The sequence below is a fragment of the Ursus maritimus genome, unplaced genomic scaffold (genome assembly GCF_017311325.1).
Source record: "Ursus maritimus isolate PB19 unplaced genomic scaffold, ASM1731132v1 scaffold_8, whole genome shotgun sequence".
NCBI lineage: Eukaryota > Metazoa > Chordata > Mammalia > Carnivora > Ursidae > Ursus > Ursus maritimus.
The window spans coordinates 59134246-59149801 of record NW_024426996.1 but is presented as its reverse complement, the minus strand read 5'-3'; positions in this window follow the sequence as shown (position 1 = coordinate 59149801).

Sequence of the window (15556 nt, the reverse complement as noted above, 5' to 3'; positions counted from 1 at the left end):
CTAAGTCTTATTTCTGTAACTGTCTACCTCCCTCACTTTTATCTCTTTCAGGAGAACTGGGGCACCCAGTCAAGTGTGGGTCTTGTTTGACAGAAGTCAGCAGTGGTGTTCTCATTATGCTAAGTAGTAGTTTATACATGGTCATGTGATCCAGATAAATGCTGGAGATGTGATGAAAAATCTGAAGGACTTATGGGGAAATGGACATGAGGTATGAACCTTCCTTTTTTCCTAACTTGGGGCTTTTTGGTTTTTCCTAAATAGATATATTGGTTAGAAAGTGCTGCAGCCATCTTGTGGCTCTGAGGAAGATGTCAAGAAAATCACACATGGGCCCACTGGGAGCCATGATTTTGTTGAGCTGCTGAATAAAAAAGTCTTAGATGTACCCTATTTCTAGTTGTTTTTTTAAAATATAAATAGTTACAATTTTTCTATTTCTTTTCACTTTTTAAATCGAGGTTTCTCTTCCTTTTGGTGTTCATAAATGAATCACATTTTAAACAAAAATAGAAATAACTAGACATGGTAAAACCTTGAAAATGTAAACCCTAAAATCAAGACCCTAACTGGGCTTAGCTTATCAACTCTGTGTTCAAATATAAAGGAAAAGAATCAGATTCAAGATCATATGTAAAATGCTAAAATAACATTCGTGTTTGCATTTAAAATGCAGGATAACAGTTATAATTTTTATACTCTTTTTTTTTTACTTCATTGTGAATAGAAAGTATTTTCCAATGAATAAACATGTTTTTTGACTGGTACACCTTCCACTTTCATATATATATTTAGAAATGCATAATTATATGAAAGTAGGAGCCCATAGTAAATTCTCTTGAAATATGTAAATAGTTTTTATTTTGTATAGCTAATTATGTAAATATGTACTGCTTAAGTGAGAGTGAATACAACTGGTATCCTTTTCTATCATTTCTCCAATATTTATAAAATTCTCTAAGTAGTAAATGTGTTCTTCAGATAACGGACATCAGATTATTAGAATAAAAACTGTGTTCTACAGTCATCATAGAGTATATATTAATTCTAGATAAATTTGGTGTATCTGAGAAAAACAGAGGATGCATTTTGTTCTATAACGTGTTCAAGATGTGTAGGTTCCTAAGAGCAAATGAAAAGGTAAAAAGAAACGCTTCTTTTTCCACAAAGTCTATGTATTCAGAACATAAAATGTATAATCGGCACAAAAGTTCCTTAAGCCATTTATTAAGTCTGTGACTTTCAAATTCCTATCCATTTTTTTAAAGTACTTCTAACCTACTTCTAAGTCGTTCTAATGAACTTTATTATTGGTTTTTGGTTTTGCTTTCTTTTTCCCTCTCAGTATTATAATCATTATTCTTCTTATTTCTTAACCTGTGGGGAGAAAATCTGTTGTGTTCCTCTAACTGGGTACTATGTCTATTGTTTAATAAGACCAAAAGTGAAGAGGTCTCATTCATCTTACTCCCCTCAGGTGCTCCAGTTCACAGTGTTGAAAGTCAGCTTGTCTGATCTTCCTTTGGGCATGTTGCTGCACTAATGAGCACTCAGGTGTAATTCACTGGAAGAAGTTTTGCTGGTGGAAATTGTTTGTTTGTTATGGTGAGAATGAGCATTCTGTGCCAGTGCAAAATGATTTATTACAACTTTTTGCAATACCAGCAAAATGGTTTATACTTGCCAATTTTTGCTTTATGTGCAAAACTTATATTTTAAAAGAAGTCACTGTATTCTTGATATTAATTATGGTAGTATTTCCAAACAATCTAAGTTCTGAAAAAAGTTGGGTGCTCCTTAGGACAGCTGTTTTTGAAGCAACATGATGATGGTATGAATCTTTTGCTAGAAGGTCCTTTTTACTTTACTCATAATCTTATTTTAACATATCCTAGAATGCCACACAATCCTATTTACTGGAGAAGATAGATCTACTTCAACATATGAATATATATATATATATATATATATATATATATGGACTTTCTATTAATGCATTGAACTCAAACTACCTTTATAGCCAGAGGTGTGTTGATATGATATGGTATGACATGGTCTGTAAACCATTTGGCTTTAAACAGACATATATTTTTTAATTAAATCTTTCTTTCTTTCTTTCTTTCTTTCTTTCTTTCTTTCTTTCTTTCTTTCTTCTTTAGAGACAGAGAGAGGGACAGAGGCAGAGGGAGAAGCAGGCTCCCTGCAGAGCAAGGATCCTGATACAGGACTCGATCCCAGGACCCTGGGATCATGACCTGATCCGAAGGCAGACACTTAACCGACTGAGCCACCCAGGTGCCCCTAATTGAATATTTCTATATTTCATAGACTTAATTACACTTTCTTAGATTTTGGATTGGTCTTTTTACATTTTTTTTGTTAAGATTATTTATTTTGACAGTTGTGGTGACTACATACACATATACATATGTGTATGTATATAAAGTGTGTGTGTATATATATAGAGAGACAGAGAGAGAGAGCATACCTCATGTCATTATTTTTGTATTACATGTAATGTACATATTGGTGGTACAAAGAACCCAGTCTGCCATTTTAAAGAAAATGGCACATAAGTATTTCCTGGACAGTTTAGCTGGACGATGCTATAAACTTAGACTTTCATCAGAAGGAAGCTTCTAAAGAAGTATTATTTTTTGTTTTCTGCATTACACAAAATTCTGTCAACTGAATGATGAACAGTGTCTACTGTTTTTCAGTGCCCAAAACACATGAAACTTGTAGTTCAGCCAAAAAAAAAAAAAAAATCTTTCTTCAAAATAAGATCCTTTGCTGGCATAAGCTCTTCAATGTTTTTTGTTCAACTCACGATAACTATGGAGCTTCCTGTGAAAAGATTAACAAACATGGGTCCACAGATGTATTGAATTAGAATCACGGTTGTAAAATCACCCTCTCGAGGGTGATGACCATGCAGCCTGCCTAGCATCAACGCAGGGACCTCTACTTGGCATCTCCAGTCTAACAGAGCACACTAGTCCCTGCAGAGATGCTCACACCATCAACGGGCAGGGGTGTGGTTGCCCATCTAGGAGCCGGGAGTCTTAGTTGAGCATCAGTAAAGCCTGGTGCGATTCCAGTTTTGACATCAACTAGACTTGGGACCAGAGCTCTTCTGGCCTATGTAATTAGGAAACTGAACTAGATGATTTTTAATTCCTTGACAGGAAATTTGATGACTCTCCTATATGGTTTACTCTATATGAAGATACCATGTTATTAAAATTATTACATCTATTTACAAGTTGTGAGGAACCATGTATTTTTTTGTCTTTCTGTCCCCACCAGGTTTTGAACCATGGGAAAACCGACATCATTGACATGATACATAGAGTAGGTGACAATAATCATGAAAGCAGGTATATTTGTCTGTTTCATTCACAGATTCCAGGCTAGAAAATGTGTAACATGTAGCGAGGTGCTCAATAAATATGTTTTTAATAAATAAATTAATAAATGAGCCACCATATAGAGCTTCTTGCTCATTAATGATAAAGCCAATCTTCTCTTTTCTCAGTTTTTTTTTCTTTTTTCTTTTTTTTAACTTGTCCATGGTTTGAAAAAGAAAATACTAATTTCCTTCCAATCCATCTGTCAGGAATAAGCACATCAACAGTGTGATCTCATCGAATTTGGGTCACAGGACAGGAAAATCTTTGCATCATATAATCCACAAGATGGTGTGACGATTGTAATGTTGGTGGTGAAGACAGCTAATATATAAAGTGTATTCGAAGCACCTTATATCCTTATAACAATCCTATGACATCAGTCGTCATCTTAATACCATTTTTAACACAGAGGAAACTGAATCACAATTAACTTGCTCAAGGTCATAAAATCTCCCATATAAATACCTGCCAGGCTTCTTGTAAGACTTCCTCCATCACACACACACACACACACACACACACACACACACACACACACACACACACTTCCAAATAACATCCCAGGTGGCTCTGTTTCAGGAAATCTTACCATGTACCCATATGCACTACCCATAGAACCACCTTAAATTTCCCACCTGGGAAAGTGAGTCAGAACTCAGAATCTTTTCTCTAAGTCAAAGAAGGAATACGTTCATTTTGGAGCCGTCTATGTACAGTAACCAAATACAGTCAATCAACATGCCGACAACGAAAGCAAAATATCACAACTGACTATAGTTTTCATTTGCATTTGAAATTAAGATATTATTATCCGGAACTTGCCATTTTAAAAAATATATAAGGTGCATTAATCATATAAAATCATGTCTTGGAATAAAAGTAGTAGTCATATCAGAACTCAGTGATTAACATTAGTTCTTTGTGGGTTAGTTTCCTAGGGCTTCTTTAACAAAGTATCTAAAACGGAGGGGCTTAAAACAATGAAAGCCATTCTTTCACAGTTCTGAAAGGTATTACTTGTTGAAAATTAAAGTTTTGGCCATGTTGTTCCTTCTGAGAGTTCCAAGAGAGGATGTGTTTCATGCCTTTCCTCCACCTTCTGATGATGACCAGTGATCTCTGGCATTCCCTGGTTTGTAAATGAATTACTCCAATCTCTACCTCTATTTTCACATGCTGTTCTCCCTGCATGTTCCTGTGTCCAAATTTCCCACTTTGTATAAGGAAGAGATACCAATCATATTGGATAAAAGCCCCCCTAATCACCTTGTTTTATCTTAATTAAAATTGCAAAGACCCTACTTCCAAATCCTTAGGTCACATTCACAGGTACAGGGCTTTAGGAATTGAACATATCTTTTGGGAGGCAAAATTCAACCCATTAGGCTATTTTTGCAAAACAAACTTTTTTTTTCTCACAATAATATTAGAAAATAATTTGGCCTCCTTTTCAATACTCATTTGAAAAAAATTCTCTATAATTTGGTTAATATCTTGCCATGCATGTTGCTATACAATTTGCCTGTAAGAGCTCATGAAATTTTCACAAGTTTAAACAGAAGGGATTTGGACCAAGGAAGTCTGGCTCCCAAATCCACCTCACGAATTTTTTATCATATTCCTCCTTCAGTCTCACACATTCTTGCATCTTTCCTTTTCTTTCTTCCTTCTCTCTCACCCTACCATCTCAGGATTCTCCCAATCTGTCAGATCATCCTCTCTGCTGCCTCCATACACATTCTAGACATTTTTCCTCATTGCTCAAAACTGACACAAGTGATACTATTTTCTAATTGCCAAGATTTCAAGAAATTCAACTTAAACTAGCCTGCTGAAATACATATGAATGGTGATGAGTGTATGGGTTACCCTTCTAGGTCTGAATTATAAAAGTTTGAGTCTTCTATAGAAAAAGAAATGACCTAACTATAAAGGCTAATAATTATTTGAGTAGAAATTGGAAAGTTTGGGTTCAAAAGGATTTGATAAGGAATCTGTGCTCTGCTGCAAAGCAGTTGACACATTAGGTGATATTGAATTTCTGTAAAATCAGGATATACAAAAAGCAGGTTAACCTTATCAACCCCTTTTAACAGACCAGGAACCTGAGGTAGAAGAAGGTTGAATAACTTGCTCCAGGTCACACGTCTAATAAAGAGAACTATCCCATACTACTTTTGTAAGATTATTTATAAGAATTAAATAAGATAATGCATTTATAAATCATCTCCCCGTGATCCTCTTCTTCACATGCTTTCCTTTTTTTTTTTTTTTTTTTGTTATTGTTGTTGTTGCTTTTCTTAAATCATGTCTGCTCGGCATTGAAAGGGCACATTCTAATACTCAGCCATCTACAATTTTCCTAAAGACCTCTTGCTCTTCCAAGTCATATATCAGTATTATGTACTCTTATCTTTGACTAATCCTCACAACCCCACATCAGAACTAAACCTACCTTAAAAAAAAATGAACAAATGAATGAAAAAAAAGCATTATCTGTTTACTATTGTAATAAATATTTTAAAAGACGCTTATGCTTCCTTTTTTAAATAAGAAATTAAATAATTAGCAATTTGTGTAAAATGTGAATAATAGTCTGTGTTACATACTTTAAAAAATATTTATGACTGACTTAATCAGCTTGGGCTACATAACAAAATGCCATACACTGGATGGCTTGAGAAGTACAAGGTTTTTTTCTCATCATTCTGGAGACAGAGAAGTCCAAGATCAAGGTGTCAGACAGTTTGATTACTGGTGAGAACGCTCTTCCTGGCTTTTAGACAGCTGTCTTCTCACTATGTCCTCACATAGCCTTTCCTTGGAGCATGAAGCAGGGGAGAGAAATAAAAACAGAGAGACAGAGATAGAGAAAGAAAGAGATCTATCTCTCTTCCTCTTATTTCAGGGTCTCCAAGCCTATGGGATTACAATCTATCTTTATGACCTCACATAAACCTTAATTACCACCTAAAAGTCCTATCTCTACATACAGTCACATTGGGGGTTAAAGCTTCAAAATATGAACGTGGTGGGGGTGGGGGGTAGTACAGTTTAGCTCATAGACTGACCCTTACCCTTTTTACATAGAAGGATCCATTTTAGATAATATGAAATCTTGAAAGCAAGAAAAATGTGAAACAGAATTTAAAATGTATTATAATGAATGAATTCTAATTTTATATTATATGTAGGTCCTAACTCTTTTATAATGATTAAAACATCAGACTTTCTTAGCTTGCCTTTGGATATCTGTACTTAGATTTGAGTTTTCTCATAACATTAGGTAGAGATTGTTTTTGCTATAGTCACAAAAACTATAAAAGTTGTTGGCATAATCTTATTGTAATTAAATTCCCATTTATAGAAATTCTAGTGTTTGAACTGAAAGTGTTCTATTTCCATAAAACATCAATATGCAGAATCTTATTATCCATGTTACTACTCAAATGTTAAAAAGCTCAGACTGTGAAAACATAGTTATATAGTCAATTTCCATTTAAGCAAAGAGCTTTAATAGAAGCATCAAATGTGCTATTTACTGCATTAGTACTTTGCAAGTCTTCTTGAAAGAAAGCTTTTACCTTCCTGTTTTACAACTATATTAAAGTCAATTATAGAAGAGCTCACTCAATTTTTAGATCAAAACTCATTGCCAGTAAGTCAATTATCCTGGTCAAATTGTGCTTTGAAAGGAAGGCACTATGCTTAGGGGGTTTTGGGGAAGAACTTTATATCTATTTTAGAAGCTTCAGGCCTCTTTCAAAATGTGAGCTGCTCTGTAGTCCTGGTATCACTGGGCCAAGGGATGCATGCACTTTCTCTTCCATTTTTCCATACCTATGCCTCATTTCATCAACATTGTCAGTAAAGTGGGAGACATCAATTTTAAATGCTCAAAATAGAGAAATAAATCATTCTTTGTATATATTTTTTGGTATGGTTAGCAGCCAAAGAACATGTTGTCTTTTTTATATATAAAAATATAATTTATAATTGCCTATTAACAAGGCTTACTTTTTTAGGATTTTATTTTAAACATGTATGTGGGAGTGATGAAATTACTTGGATCAGCCTACATTCTTCCATATGTATGTGTGTGTATGAGAAAGAGAATGAGAAAAAGAAAGAGAAAGAGATTCCTTTATGTGCCAAGTATCATTTTTAGGTTCTGAGAATATCACGATGGACCAGTTCTTGTTCTCTAGGAACCCACCATCTGGCAGGGGAGACAGAGACAGGAACCTGAAACCATTAAACTTTTGTTTATAAGAGTTTGTCTACTATAAGAGAATGATATAATATGCTTTGGTAACACAGAGAAGGGCATGATACATTCTCCTAAGGAATAAGAAGAGGAAGTCAGGAAGGACTTTGCAGAAAAGATAGCTCTGTAGTGAAGAATTAACTTTACCTAAAGAGAAATCTTCACTGTGTCCCTGTCTAGAAGATAATCTCTAAAGCTTTGGAATTTCTCAAGTTATAAGAGTGTCTTTGTTATTTATGGTGGGCTCCTGGACCATACCTGATCATTTTTGCTAATCAGATGATTCAGGCTAGGAGCTGGCTATGATAGAAAGATCGTCCATGTAATTGGAGGGTAGGGACTTTGGGTCAACCGCATGATTCAACCACTTGTGTCTATCTAGTGAAGACCCAGTAAAAACTAAGGAGACCAAAGTTCAAATGAGTTTCTGGGTTGGCAGTACTCCATGCATCTTGTCATACATGAATGACAGAAGGGTAACACATTTCTGGGAATGTGAGAGCTTTTCCTTTAAACCCCATCAAACTTTACCCTATGTGTTTTCTTTTCTTTGGCCAGTTCAAATTTGTATCCTACACTTATAAATATAGCACTTTTTGAGGGGCGCCTGGGTGACTCAGTCTTTAAGCATCTGCCTTCGGCTCAGGGTGTGATCCCAGCGTTCTGGGATCGAGCCCCACATCAGGCTCCTCTGCTGGGAACCTGCTTCTTCCTCTCCCACTCCCCCTGCTTGTGTTCCCTCTCTCGCTGGCTGTCTATCTCTGTCAAATAAATAAATAAAATCTTAAAAAAAAAAAAGTATAGCACTTTTTGAGCTCCTTGAGGTGTTCCAGTGAATTATTGAACCTGAGAGTAACCATGGGAACCTTTGGATTTGTAGCCAGCTAGTCTGAAATGGAGTGGCCTTGGAAAAACCCAAATTTTCAGCTGGTGTCTAAAGTAGGGGCAGCCTTTTGGGGACTACTCCCTGACTGCTGCCTAAATCTTTATTGTGACATTTAAACTTTAGTGGATAAACTTGTAGATCTGAGCAACTTGATAAGAATTCACCTGGAGAAGGAGTAATCCTCCCATGAAATAGTTCACTCCAATCTTGACATATCAAACCTCTAAGCTGTTGGAAGGAAAGGGTGTACTCAACACACACTGTTTTACACTCAATTACTTTTTTCCTATTCAAACCCATATTAGATTCTCATTTGAGTCACGGAAACTAGAGGGAGAAAAATAGAAGCACGGTAAAGAAAAATTGTAAGAGATTTTTCAATAAAAACTATTTAAGGCCCTGGGACAAAAATAACAGTGTTTTGGGGCTATTTTGGACAGATGAGTTGGATTAACTCACTTATTCATTTTGACTTCTTCTTACTATGCCTTTTTGGTATTGCAGTTTATAAAACCAATAGCCAAATTTTATGATTCCCTTGCAACTAGAAGAAGTCTAAATGTAATTTTGATATAATTGTGTAGATCTTGATCTGGAAATAAATCCAGTGGGTAGAGAAACAGGGCATAAGCCATTTATTATCCAGGTGTTTAGCATATCAGTGCTGCCAGAAGCTGTGGATGTGGGTTCGCCACTTTGCAGATCATACCAAAGTGGTAGGATTCTGGAGCCAACCACTGTAGTGGCACTTCCACCTTCCCCAGATAACATCCTGATCTTATCAGTATAATAAGCTCTCTTGGGATATGCTTTTGAGTTGAGCTTCTAGAACTCATCCCTGGGGGATTATATAGGGCGTCTGTTCCCTGTATTGCAGACTAAACAAATCTGCAAGTCAATTTTAACCCAATGCTTGATCTAGTTATATTCTATAACTAAACCCTAACTAAAAAGCTACGTCAAACTTCTAGTTGAAGACACACATACACACACAAGCAGGAGACATGAAATCCTTAGACAAATATATTTCAACTGGGAGCTTGTTAGAAATGCAGAGTCTCTGACCCAACTCTGGACATAGTAAATCAGAATCTGCATTTTAACAAGATCCTTACTGATTCTCAATTAACATTTGTTTCCATCAGAGAAAGAGAGAAAATAAAGAGGCAAAACAAACATATTTCATGATAATTGCTGGAGAGGCAATACAAGGAGATGATGTATTACAAAGTGATGGAGCAGGGTGGTGCTACTTTAAATAGGTTTGTCAGGATAGAGCTTTGGGAGGCTCTAACATTTGAACTGAGACTGGGACGGTCTTAAGGATCCAAACATAAGAAGATTTGGAGAATATCTTAGCAGATCTGTCAACTATAAAGTCTCTGAAACAGGAATAGTTTGACATGTTAAGAAAATAGGCTAGTGTGACTTGAATATGCTAGGTAAAGAGAAATGAATGGTCAGAAAGGTAAGCATGAACCTGATATGTAGGTCTGTCTCTGGCATTAAAAGGGAACAAACATTGATTTATACTAGCTTCAATTGGAAGAACTATTGGTGGATTTTAATCAAACAAGTAAACTGATATGGTTTAATTTTTTAAAAGACAGACAGAGAAGAATAGATTATAGTCCTGAATAACTGAAAACAGGCAGTCTATTTTATTACAAAGACAAGAGATAAAAGGAGCTTGGACAATAGTAGCAGCAGTGGAGATGAGGAAGAACGGGAAAGAGTCAACAATTTGTACATTATTTCAACAGAACTTGGTAATAGGTTGGGTGTGAGAGGAGAGGGAAAAAGATGAGTCCAGCACAACTCTGAGGTTTAAGGTTTAGCCAGGTGGTAAGATGATTCTGATAGTCCTAAAATGAAGAAAGCAAGAATAAAAAAAGGCTTAGTTGTGGGATTATTATTATTATTTTTAAAGATTTAATTTATTTATTTGACAGAGAGAGAGAGAGACAGCCAGCAAGGGAGGGAACACAAGCAGGGGGAGTGAGAGAGGAAGAAGCAGGCTCCCAGCAGAGCAGGGAGCCTGATGCGGGGCTCGATCCCAGGACCCTGGGATCAAGCCCTGAGCCAAAGGCAGACGCTTAATGACTGAGCCACTCAGGCGCCCCTAGTTGTGGGATTATTAAAAACTCTGTTTTTGTATATGCAAAGTTTAAGATGTTTGTTAGACCTACAAATGAAGATGATAAAAAGGAGCTTAGAATGATGTTCAAGTTCAGGAGAGGAGTCAGAGCTACAGCTGAAGTTTGGTGATCAATCTGTCCTGGGATTCTATTCAAAGTCAGAGGCTTGGAGGCGCCTGGGTAGCGCAGTCCTTAAGCGTCTGCCTTCGGCTCAGGGCGTGATCCTGGCGTTCCGGAACCAAGTCCCACATCGGGCTCCTTGGCTGGGAGCCTGCTTCTTCCTCTCCCTCTCCCCTGCTGTGTTCCCTCTCTTGCTGGCTGTCTCTCTGTCACATAAATAAATAAAATCTTAAAAAAAAAAAAAAAAAAGTCAGAGGCTTGGATGAAACTCTGTAGTTTAAAAAATATATATTAGATATTTTAAAAAATATATTAAAATTTTTAATTTAATTTAATTTTAAATAGATAAATTTATATATATATATTTATGATAGAAAATACTCACAACCAATTACAATTATTGAGATTTCTCTTGCCTCCACAGAATAAATAAACAAGGAAGAGACAGCGGCAGTGGAAACTAAGCAAAGAGATGAGTGAAATTAGAGAAAAAGAAGAAACATATGTTATCTCATTCAAGAGATAAGGATTTAGTCAATAAGGTCAAGGGCTGATAAAATTTCCGATAGAGGAGAAGAACAGTTATCACTACTTTTGGCAAAATGGAGAACAACGATGATGTTAACCAAGAGCAGTTTGATAAACTGATCAACTGAAAGCCACAGTAAAGTGGGAAGAAAGAAATGCAAACAACAAGTCCAGGCAAATATGTTAAGAGGATTTACTAAGAAGGGTACCAGAGGCTTGGGGCAATAATTGGAGTAGGATATAAACTTGAAATTCAAGGTTTCATTCCCTTTTATTTTGTCTAATAGGAGATAGTGGAGGATATTTGCATGCTTGAGGAATATTACTGTAATAAAGATAACATACATTAATTGTAAACAAAGTTGCTGTCAAGTTACAAGAGATGAAGATTGTTTTCTTCTTTTTTCTTTTCTTCCTTTTTTTTTTTTTTGTAATTGAAGGAAACACTTTGGGGGCACCTTGGTGGCTCAGTTGGTTAAGTGTCTGACTCTCGATTTCAGTTCAGGTCATGATCTCTGGGTTGTGGGATCAAGCCCTGCATCAGACTTGCACTCATGGAGTGCTCGAGATTCTCTCTCTCCTTCTCCCCTGCTCCCCCGCCAACTCAAGTGCTCTCTCTCCCTTTCTAAAATAAATAAATAAATAAACAAATAAATAAGTAAATCTTTAAAAAATAAAGGAAAAACTTCTTATGTTTATTTTGTAATACAAAGAAACATAGAGGCTATGAATATAGACAGAAGTAATTTTAGAATGGTGATAGGGAAATGAGGGATTTCTTATTTTTTCAGCTGACTTATAAGGAGAGGCAAATGGCAGGATTTTTTGGATGATCATGTAGTCTTGCTGTTACTGTGATATAACTAAGCCAAACCAAAAAGTGAAGAGTAATGGAATTGGTTCTGCTAGTCTTTTGAAGGAAGATGTCCTCAGGATGTGTGAGCCTCCTGACACAACAGTGTGTAACAATATGCAAAGTATTGCCAACCAAGGAAGTTTATGCAAGTTTCAGTGTCCAGAGTTTTTATTAAGGTTTCACTTAGGCATGGTTGATTGAATTATTATCCATATGTTTGAATTCAGTTCCCAGGACTCTCCTCTCCCTGGAGGTCAGACGGAGTATCACCTCCCTCAAAGTCCTAACCCTTTAATCACATGTTTCATCCTTATGTTACAGACAGCCCCCAATCCTGGGTCATCTCATTAGCATAAACTCTCAGGTTTGGTGCCATTGGCCCTTCTACCACCTTTTGGGGGTTCTTCTGGCTTCCACTTTGAACGTTATATCTATAGTTCTAACGGTTATCTTGGATCATGAGTTTACCTTGAAGATAAAAGACACATTCTAGAAAAGAGCTTGCTAAACTATGATTCATGGGCTAAATCCAGCCCACCACCGTTTTTTGCCTATAATAGTCTTTTTGAAATGCAGTCAGACCCATTCCAGTGGGTATTGTCCAAACCTACCCTCATGCTACAAGGGCAAATTTACTTTTTCTGACTGAAGCAGAGTTGATTTTGATTAGTCATGATGCACATATGTGGCTTGCAAAGCTTAAAATATTTCCCTTAAGAAAAAGTTTCCCTCTCTTTGATCTCTTAATCTATACCGATAGAAAAGGTAAGAGAATTAGTCTGTGTTCCTGGTAATTGTGAGCTTCGGTACCAGCCCTGGACTACTTACCTCCAGGCTGCTTTCAGTGAATAGAAAACACACTTCCAAATTGTTCAAGCCACTGTGATTTTTTTTAATTTCATTAATTTAATTATTGCTAAATGCAGCCAAATCGAATCCTTAGTAATGCATCTAGTACTTAGGAAAGACTTGATACCTAATACTTTAAAAGTTCTTTATTTTAAAACTGAATACATTTAAATGTTTACCATGTCAACATTTTGCCATATATCATTTATTTTCATTTTAGGAAGGTTTTAAGAACTTTTCGGTAATTTATGTCAAAGTCTCATTTTGTTAGCACTCATTAGGAAAGTGTTAATTAGAAGGAAAAAAAGTTAGAGCAAGAATTTTTAAGACAGCTGTTAATATCTTTCCTCTTCCTCCAACATGATTTTCTTGATTTTCAATGAGCCAATATTTGCTGTGATTCAAAAGTATTCTAAGAGTGTAGTCATACTGTAAATATCCCACAGCAAAATATAAATTCTACTAATTACCGTATGTCAAGTAAGAAACAAGTTATCAGTTTATTTTTCTGGGCTTCATACCAGAGATAATATTTTTCTTAAAAAAATACTATGCCTTCATTTTATAGAATATTCAAAATGTTCACTCAGTTTTCAAATATTTTACCTAAAACGTTAATAACATCTGGAGATATCTTCATTCATATTGAACAAATGCTACATTAAGCTTTAGTGTTATTAAATCTTACACTAGATCAAATAACATCCCAATCTACATCAGGCAAATGCCGTGGTTACAATAATTTACAGTAGTATCTCAGCATAGTTCCATAATTACACATTTATTTAACCAATTAAGCATGAAAGTGGCATTATTGTCAGCAATATGATATATGACCTGAACATAATTTGGTTAATGAGGAACAAGAAATGCCTGCTAAGTAGGGCAGGTACTCTGCTAGCAGAAGATTGTTAATTGCACCTGACATATGTCAGATTGAATGGTCCTATGTTTAAAAAAAAAAAAAAAAAAGCTGAGTGGATAAATTATATTGAAAACAGACCTCTTCTTTTTATTTGTAAAATGTTGGTAAATATTTAATTCTAGAAAGTTGAAAAAAAAAAGGATTCTATAGACGGTAGTTGCAGACATTGTGCAAATTCTCCTGTGTACTCAGTCAATGATAAATAACTGCGGCCATTTCAGGTTTGTGTCTGTTATGAACTTCTAGAGAAAAATCTTTACTCCCAATTTCTAATTATCTAGACTCCCAGATGTATCCACCCACAGAATCCCCTGACTTAAGTTGGAGCCAAGTCTTAACTAATAAAATCCCTTTAACTCCCTCAACTCTTTCTCCTTTCCTACAAATAAGCAAGACAATCAACATTTTACCTGAGGAAGAGAAAACTGTTGAAGGGAACAGATTTTTGAATTCTTCTTGTCGGATTTCAATGAAGTTCTTTATTGTTGATTGACAAAGAATTAATGGAAATCTGAGCAGTCCAGGGAATGCAGGATTTTTTTTTTGTTTTTATGTTTTTTTGTGTTTTAAGGGGATTTCTGCTAAGAAATACAAAAAATCAGAAAAACTAGAAATTATGAAATACAAGGTATTCATCTGTGCTGATGAAAAACAGAAAAGATTCTGATGACTCAACTTGTAGTCTCAGATAATTCAGTATAATTTCTAGAGCTTGGATTTGTGGCTCTAACCCGCATTAACACATATGGAAATGGTCTACATGAAATATTAATTATGAACTCTTATCTTTTGCATGAAATATTCTTTGATGTGTACTTCGTTAATATGACTGTTTTTAAATGCTATGTTAAAGAAGCAGTGTAGCACAGAAATTATAGTATCAGACAGTTCTTATATTTCCTCAATTTATCACGTTGGTCAATTTTTCTATTTTTAGAGAGAGAGAGCATGTGGGGGTGGGGAGGGGCAGAGGGAGAAGGAGAGAATCTCCTGCAGACTCCACGCTAAGCACAGAGCCCCACACAGAGCTCTATCCCAGGCCCCTGAAATCACAACCTGAGCTAAAATCAAGAGTCAGTCTCTTCATGGCCTGTCCACCCAGGCGCCCCTTACGTTGGTCAATTTAAATAGCTTCTCTGAAACTCTCTTCATTGTAATGAACTTGTAATATTATTATGGATCCCATAAATTTATCACACAAAAATGGTAGTTAACATTTGCATATAATAGTCCTCTCCTCATCCCTAATTCATATCCCCTTCCCAAAGCCATTCAAAAAGAGTGTTTTCTTTTAAAGACATAATACATTTAATTTATAGAAAATATGTAATGGCTACATTAGGAATTAACATAGTTTGTCAGCTTCACAATTAGCTGAGAATTTAGTTATAAGCAGTAAAATTATTTTGAAAAAATAACATATTTCTTTAATTTTTTCCCGGTTTCTTTCTACACCCAATTTTGGTTAGGTTGCTTGATATATAGAAATAATTTTAAGTATTTGAAAAATTTTAAACATAATTTAAATATCAAATTTCTTAAATATCTTGTTTATGTTTGGTTCTTTAATTTTC